Source organism: Rousettus aegyptiacus, unplaced genomic scaffold, assembly GCF_014176215.1.
Source record: "Rousettus aegyptiacus isolate mRouAeg1 unplaced genomic scaffold, mRouAeg1.p scaffold_m13_p_16, whole genome shotgun sequence".
Lineage (NCBI taxonomy): Eukaryota > Metazoa > Chordata > Mammalia > Chiroptera > Pteropodidae > Rousettus > Rousettus aegyptiacus.
In genome coordinates this window covers 47,885,851-47,893,722 of record NW_023416291.1, presented here as the reverse complement: position 1 = coordinate 47,893,722, position 7,872 = coordinate 47,885,851, and the positions used below count along the sequence as shown (strand labels likewise).

The window sequence follows — 7,872 nt, the reverse complement described above, 5'->3', positions numbered from 1 at the left end:
GGTGTTCTTGACATCTCTTCTCGTTACTGTGGATTCTGGATAGAAATACTATACTGAGTAGTTCAGAATTGGGTCAAGGTACTATGATCTCTCTATAATGGCAACTGAGACCAAAAATGCTGGTCTTAAGTCTTAACCGTACGCTTATGCTTTCAACATTTAAAAAACTTTATTTTTTATCTAGAAGGTGTTTCAATGATAACCGATACCTACAATGTTGGGATCTTCCTTATTTTCCAAAGCCGGCTCCTTCTGCTGACATGAATGCCTGTCTTCAGCAAACAGCCTGACCCTAAATAAGATAAATAGGTGTCCCCTGGGATTCATAGCAGAGAAGACTCTGGGCATTACTGAATATACTCAATTAGGAGGTGTCATTCCCAGGTGGTGACAGTGACAAGGAATTAAATCCTAAGAAAGTGCAATCCAGGCACTTGAATTTCGAGTGACTAATTTGGTTGACTCCACTTGCAAGGTTTGACCAGCCACTGCAGGTGAAAGGATTTGATTGAGCATAGATCAAAAACCTCCCCAGAGCCGAGTGACCTTGTTAAGCCACTTTGCCGCATCTTTTATGCAGCAAGTTATGCTCAGCAAAGCATGGATATTTTCCATTAACCTTTGAGGCGACAACAAATTTATCCATTTCCTTTCCCTGCTCACCTCACTCAAATCCTTCAGCATAATGTGTCTCATTTCTTCCACTTGCCAACTTGTCCTGTGGGCCGTGTGAACTATGTCTCCAAGTAAAACTGCTGTCTATACCAAAACTACCAGGTTCTTGAGTTTTAGGCTGGGTTCCTGGATTTCTGGCTTCTCAAAAAGAATTCCAAATATAATTTAAAGTGCCTAGAGAAAAGAAAAATATCTCACCTTCCACGATCCTACAAACAGACTAACTGAATATCTTTGTCAAGGTGAATGAAGTCAGTCCAAATATATTTACCATATGCCTAAACTGTCAGGTCCTGTGCTAGGCACTGAGTATATAGTGACATACCACAGTCTGTGCAGAAGAGACAAAGCGACTTACAGAACAGGTTTTGGAGTTTGACAGACCTGGGCTTAGAGACCACCTCTAAATTTCTCTGTGGTTTTGACAGAATAGTTCATTTCTCTGAGCCTCAGTTTTTGAATCTGCAAAATGGGGATAATAAGACCTCATAGGGTTTGAGAGTATCAAATATTAGTGAAATGTTTAGTTTTGAATGTGAAAGTGGTGACGATGCCCAAATGTTAGTTGTTTGTCACTGTATCAGGGTTTTATTTTGTCTTATTTTGTTTCGTTTTGGGTTGTCTTAGAAAATCCCTGTAGACTTATTGTGATGATCATCTCATTATATACATTTAGAGTCTGGAATCATCATGTTGACAATGTTATGTGTCGATTATATCTCAACAAAAAGAAGAAGAAAAAAATAGAGAGAACAGTCGTCTCTCTGCTCTTTTGAGTAAAAAGGAAAGAAAATCACTGTCAAGGGTAAGGAAGCAAATTAAACCAATGACTGTAGAACACCGTTCAGGCAATCACACCAATGGATAGCTCTCCCTCAGTCAATATTTCGTCATTATGGAACTAACACCTTAAACAAAATACAAGCGGACACCTTTTATCTTGATATCATAGGGCATGTTTCATGTGTGTGGACGTAAATAACAACACCCTTAAACACAACTCTGTTCTGAAAAGAAACACTCTGAGGCAGAGCTCAGATGCAGTCCATGTCGTTAGTGCCTCTCACGGTGCAATGAGCGAAGGCCAGGCCTTGGTCAAAGTCTGGCTCTGTTGTTGCTGTCTTATAGGAAAGCGCTGATCAAGTTGTTTTGCTGAGTATGCTGAGGAGCAGTCAGGCCTGGCACTGTTGCTATGCTACCACAAAGACTGCGAGCTCACGATCTTCCCAGAGCAGCCCATGTAACGTGCATAAAAATCTGTTGGAGTTTCAATCGGAACTCCTAACAGCCAAATGACCGTTTAGAAAACGTACAAATCTGTTTATCACCTAGACCTTGGAGCATACATGATCAACATACAAGTTTAAAACAGTCCGTTCATTAAACTCTCTTCAATTACCCCATAAGGAGAGTCATTTGTTTCTTGCTAGGACTCTGACCAAAATATGGATAAACACAAATTTATAAACATAGAACTGACCTAGGGTGGTCTATATGAAATGCCAGTGAATAAAACATAGCAAATAGACACTTTTTACCCACCTTTCGTACTGTGATACGCTTGTGTCCAAAACATTAGCTTTTTTTTTCCATTAACAGGTTGGTTTAGATCCCCAGAATAATCAAGTTGCTGTTAAAAAGCATAAATAAAAAAGAGTTTGCTCATAAGAAATATTTTAAAGTGTTAAAGCTCTCGTTAGATTCAGCCCTTGAGTTATTCTCATTAGCACTGATCCACCAGGTCACGTCACAGCACCAAAGGGTCAACTCGAGCCAAGAGTTGAGTAATAAGATGGAAAGAGGCCGAGAGAGATGCAAAAGACAGTAGCCCAGAGGACCTAAAATCACCATGGACTCCACATATGCCAAGTGCTGATGCTCCTGGTTTCCCTCACGGGAACCCTCACTCTTGGGTGACATAGGCTACAGGGGTGACCTTCTCCGCACTGCCCTTCCATCCCCAAACCAAGCCTCCACGTCCACTTGTGAAAGGCTTCCTTGGTGCTCTGCCCCAAAACATGCCACATGATCACAAAAATCTAGTTTAACATTAAAAAAAAAAAAAAGAAAAAAGAACAGGGATTTGATCGTTGGATGTCTTGTTCTTTGGTATGCTCTGAATGCAGAATTTTTAGTGAGCCACGAGGAATTTCTCTTTTAACTTAGATTCAACTTTTTATTCTCTCTCCCTTGATCTGACAGACTGTCCTGAAGGCATTAAGCCTCCTGGGTTTATTCTCGGTGGGCTTCTAGATCTAGCCTACGAGATTTCTATTGCTTGCTGCTTTTATTTTCTCTTACCGCGAATTTTCCATTGATGTTAATCAAGCTCCCTTTAGTGTTATGAGCGTCTCAGTATCTGATCTAAAGCCTTTCACACGTAATAATAATAATAATAATAATAATAATAATAATAATAACAACTTGGAAAGAAAGCAGTTCAGCCATAGAAAGGGTGTGGAGTCCATTCCAGCTGATGTATTATAAAAAGTTAGTCCTTTCAATGGTCAAGTTAAATGAGATGAAATCTGGGTGAAACCACCTCTCTGTGAGAGTTCACAAAGCCATCCGCAGGCCTGGCGATGCCTGGAAAGGATGCACAGGCTTCCTCTCGGTGGTGTAGGAATAGTGAATAGGAATAGTGAATAGGACCGGTGCTCTCTCGGTCAACACAAAGCGCCAAGAAAACTACTTTCTAGGCACTAAAGAGCAGTCAGCCCATAGTGATAGTTCAAAAGCGCATATCGAGGGCAAGATTTTTAAAAGACCTTTTAATACTGATAACTTGGCATTTTTTATAACGGATTTGAATCTTGATGTTGTGTTGTTTTTATGTTTGTTTGTTTGTTTGTTTGTTTTAATAGAACATGTCAAGTCAAAAATGTTAAGGCTCTCCTAGCATAAAATACTCAGCGGCACCCTACACCTTTTACTCTATTGCTGACTAAAACACATACATCTTCGTAAGTAGCATTCTTGAATAATCATGTCTCCCAGGACATGAAGCAGAATCCTAACTCCACCAATCCTATCACACCATGTCCCATGCTAGACACAACAGCCCGTTTCCCAAGGATTACTTACAACAAAGATGACGTTCTCCAAGCAAATTAATATTGTATTACTAGCCGGGATTCCACTCCCTGATCTTTGTGAAAGACAGGAGGGCCCTACCTGCTCTTCTCTACGCTAACTCAAGCCCTACCTTAGACAAAAGCCCACCTAGATTTTATTCCCTGTCCCCTTTCTCCTGAGCCCTGGCCTCACTTAGCACATTCTCACAAGCTGGTGAAGACCTGGTCTCGTTTTGACACTCCAATTCTTTTATAGGAAAAGCTTATAAAAGAGACAAAGTCCACAAGAGGGGTATTATTACACAAAAGATAAAAAATGATTTCTCTTCACGACTCACATAAAAATTTTCACTGTCTGGATACCTGACCCAACAGATAATTTGAGGACTTTCCCCACATTTCTGTAAGGGTCAAATGAGGGGGTTTAGAATACAACATTAATTATAGGGGTTTCCACACAGTGCTTTGTATAAGAATTATCTAGGAATTGGGGTGAGACTCAGGAAAACACACACACACACACACTCACACACACACACATATATACAAGCACACACAGGCAGGAGGAATACATACATTAAACACCTCTGTAATTTCTGATGTAATCTCCTGTAGACTACATTTGGGGACCATTGTTTATAATAAAATACAGTATCCTTTCTATGAAGTAACTTACTTGAGGAATAGCAGAGAGAATTTATTTAATCACAGAAGTAAGATAGCTAACAGAACTAAACAGGTAAATAGCAAAAATATTCACATCGATCAGGGAAAAATGAGTTTATAGAAAAGGAATGCAAGGTGATATTATAAGAGGTTATAATACGTGGCCTTCTCAAAAGATCACAGGACTTTTTAGTTTTTCCCCGAATGTAAAATATTCGAGTCAAATAGTGTTTCCCAGTCATCATCCCTCAGCTCCTACCTTGGTTGGAGACAGAAAAGACTCCCATGATCATTTTTCTGTAACATAGGGGTTCAAGAAGAACACTTAAATTCCAGGGACTGTTGAAATTATCTTTCATTCCCCCATGTACTAGCTTCTTCACTGCAAATTTGAAACAAGAGTCTCACCATGCCATATAAATGATTTGCTTTTGCCCTCAGGGATTTCTCCAGTTCTGAAAGGCAAGAAAAATTTCACACTAACTACTAATAATATGAATTATGATTTGTCTCTTAAAAAAGAGTAGCTGTAAACAACCAAGGCCCTCTTAGTCAACGGAACCAATATATCCAAGATGCTTTTACAAAATAACTTAAAATATAGCCAGCCAATATTTGAACATTGAGGAGTAGCCAAAAAAAATCACCATCCTCACCAAGAACCTAGTAATAAATTTTTGTGACACCTATATAGTAAATAATTTATACCAAAAATTCAAAAATAACCATAAGTATTATATATATGTATCTGTTAATACATTAATTACTATCAACAGCAGAACTTCAAAACACCTCTTACATTAGCACAAGCACTGCCCACGACTTGATAAAAATTTGCCTTCCAAGTTAGCTGGTTTGCTAAGAAACAGCAACATAGGTCTTCCTCACGGAACAGACACACCGCTAGAGAAGTATAACCACAGTTCGATTTTAGTGCATCAAATCAAAACTTTCGAATGCTTTTCATTATACATTTTAGAGATGCAACCAATTGACAGATAGCAATGTGAACACTTTTCTCCACTTCTCTTCCTCTGGTCATTCTAAACTGAGTACGTAGAGGAGTAAATACAGGTGTCAAGTCAAAGCCATTAATTAAGCAACGTCCATAGTCTGGAGAGGACGAGGAGGCCAGGAAGGAGGATGAATCAAAGAACTGAGAAACTGAATAAGCAAGAGACCCCGGAATACACAAGCAGGCACTTCTAGGATATCTCATGCATATGTGCGGGCACTAAGTAGAAGACTCATTAAGATTCGTCCAATCTGCAAAGCTACGAGTGAGGATGTTACTGATGCTCATTCCTACTGCCTGATTTCCATACCATAACCAAATTAAACACCATCACCTCTGCTTCCTAATATGTATGGAATCCAGTTCCCTCATATAAAGCTTTTTTTTTTTTTTTTTTTGGAGAAGTGTTTAGCTTCTTGCGCCCTCTTATGGTTTAAGGGTTATCGATTTGACATCACTCGAAAAACATTTCAGGAAGCAAAACAGAGCATTAATTAACAAAGACACGCAGCTATGTAGAGTGCTCTGACTTTCCCCTCCTGAGCCAAGAGCTTTTCTCATCTCCAAGCTAAAATAATGTATTATTTAGAAAAACAGCCGAGAAGAATAGCAAGAAAATTTGTCGTTTACAAATAATAGTCGTGAATCTGGTTCTAATTGTTTGCAATCAAGGCCAGGGAATGAAAATAAAGAAACAGGTATATTTACCTGATGTTTTTATAAGAACTGAATGAAATAAGAACATCACAATTATATAAATGGTGGTCTGTCTTTTATTCACATCATGGTGATGCTCAAAGATTCATTATAGTCAGTGGACTACGTTGTTGACCTTTAAGCAGGAATCCACTAACATGAGCTAATTTCTTGATTCTGCATAGCAAAAAAAGTCATAATAAAAATGTCATTTGCATGTAAAATATTTGAAATCTTAGTCTACTTGCCAAAAGAAAAAATGAAAAACGCAGACACTTGTTCCCTGTGTTCTTTGATCGTTTCGTTTCTTTGCGCAGTTCACAAATTAGCTATATTAATCATGAGGCATCTGCAAAGATAAACACACCTAAATCTTGTATAAAATAAAAAGTGGTGTTTAAGAGCACATCTGTTCCTCTAGCTTAAAGAAAGTATTTACTTGACCGTACTGAGGGATGATTTAAATACGTGAACACAGGAAGTCACTTGCAGAGAACACAACACTGCAGAAGCAGGTATCAGTGAAGGAGCCGTAACAGCGGTCCGAGCGTTTTAGCCTAAGGTAATAGTAATAATGATTGAGAGTACTGGACAGACTATATTTAGCGGGTTGAATCAAGAAGCTTTTTGATGGATATGTTGGATATGAAGAAGAAGAAAAGAGATGAACCTGCTCTTAATGGAAAAGTTTTCAGCAATTCACCACTGAGTATGATGTTAGCTGTGGACTTGTCATGTATGGCCTTTATTATGTTGAGGCATGTTCCCTCTCTACCCAGTTTGTTGAGAGTTTTTGTCATAAAAGTTTTTATTATTCAAGAAGGATAGCAAATAAATTTGTTATTTACAAATAACAGTAATGAGTCTGGTTCTAATTTCTGGCAATCATGGCCAGAGAGTGAAAATAAAGAGACATATATTTACCTGATATTTTTATAAGAACTGAACGAAATAGGAAGAACATTACAATTACATAAATGGTGGCTTGCCTTTTGCATATTCACAATCATGGTGATGCACAAAGATTCATTATAGTCAGTGGATGACGTTGTTGACCTTTAAGCGGGAATCCACTAACATAAGCTTCTTTCTCAATTTTTGCACAGCAAAAAAAGTCATAATAAAAATATCATTTGCATGTAAAATATTAGAAATCTAAGTCTATTTTCCCCAAAATAAAAAAAAAAATGCAGACACTTGAATTTTGTCCAGTTGTTTTTCTACATCTATTGAGATTACCATATGGTTTTTATCCTTCATTTTGCTAATGCGATATATGCATCACATTTATTGATTTGCGGATGTTGAACCATATACACATCCCTAGACGCTTGACCGTGGTGTGCAATCCTTTTAATGTGTTACTGAGTTCAGTCTGATAACAATTTGTTGAGATTTTTGCAATCAAGGATATTGGCCTGTAATTCTCTTGTCTTGAGGTGTCTTTATTCGGTTTCACTTTATCAAGCTGATGTAGGCTTGTATAATGAGCTTGAGAGTGCTCCCTCCTCCTCTATTTTTTGGAAGACCTCAAAAATGATATTAATTCTTTAAATGTTTGGTAGAATTTCACCAGTTTCCTGCCCACAATGCTTCCCTATTAAAACAGTTGACAAATGCAGTGTACAGTAGCTATAGGACCCTAAAGAAAGCACCCAGATGTGCCTTTGAAGCAAGTAAATTTTTTGGTCACCCGATTCCCTTACTCAGAGGCAACCAATACTCCTAGCTCCTTGTGTATCCTTC

At 38.3% G+C, this 7,872-nt stretch overlaps 1 long non-coding RNA gene across 1 annotated transcript; it reads right to left on the bottom strand.

Moving 5' to 3' along the window:
* Nucleotides 1-216: 216 nt before the first annotated feature.
* LOC107515604 lies at nt 217-4,785 on the bottom strand. Its single transcript, XR_001598048.2, has 4 exons — nt 4,675-4,785; nt 2,218-2,305; nt 664-849; nt 217-292 (listed from the first exon to the last, which is right to left on the bottom strand). It is a non-coding gene; the product is annotated as an uncharacterized LOC107515604 (long non-coding RNA).
* Nucleotides 4,786-7,872: the final 3,087 nt, after the last annotated feature.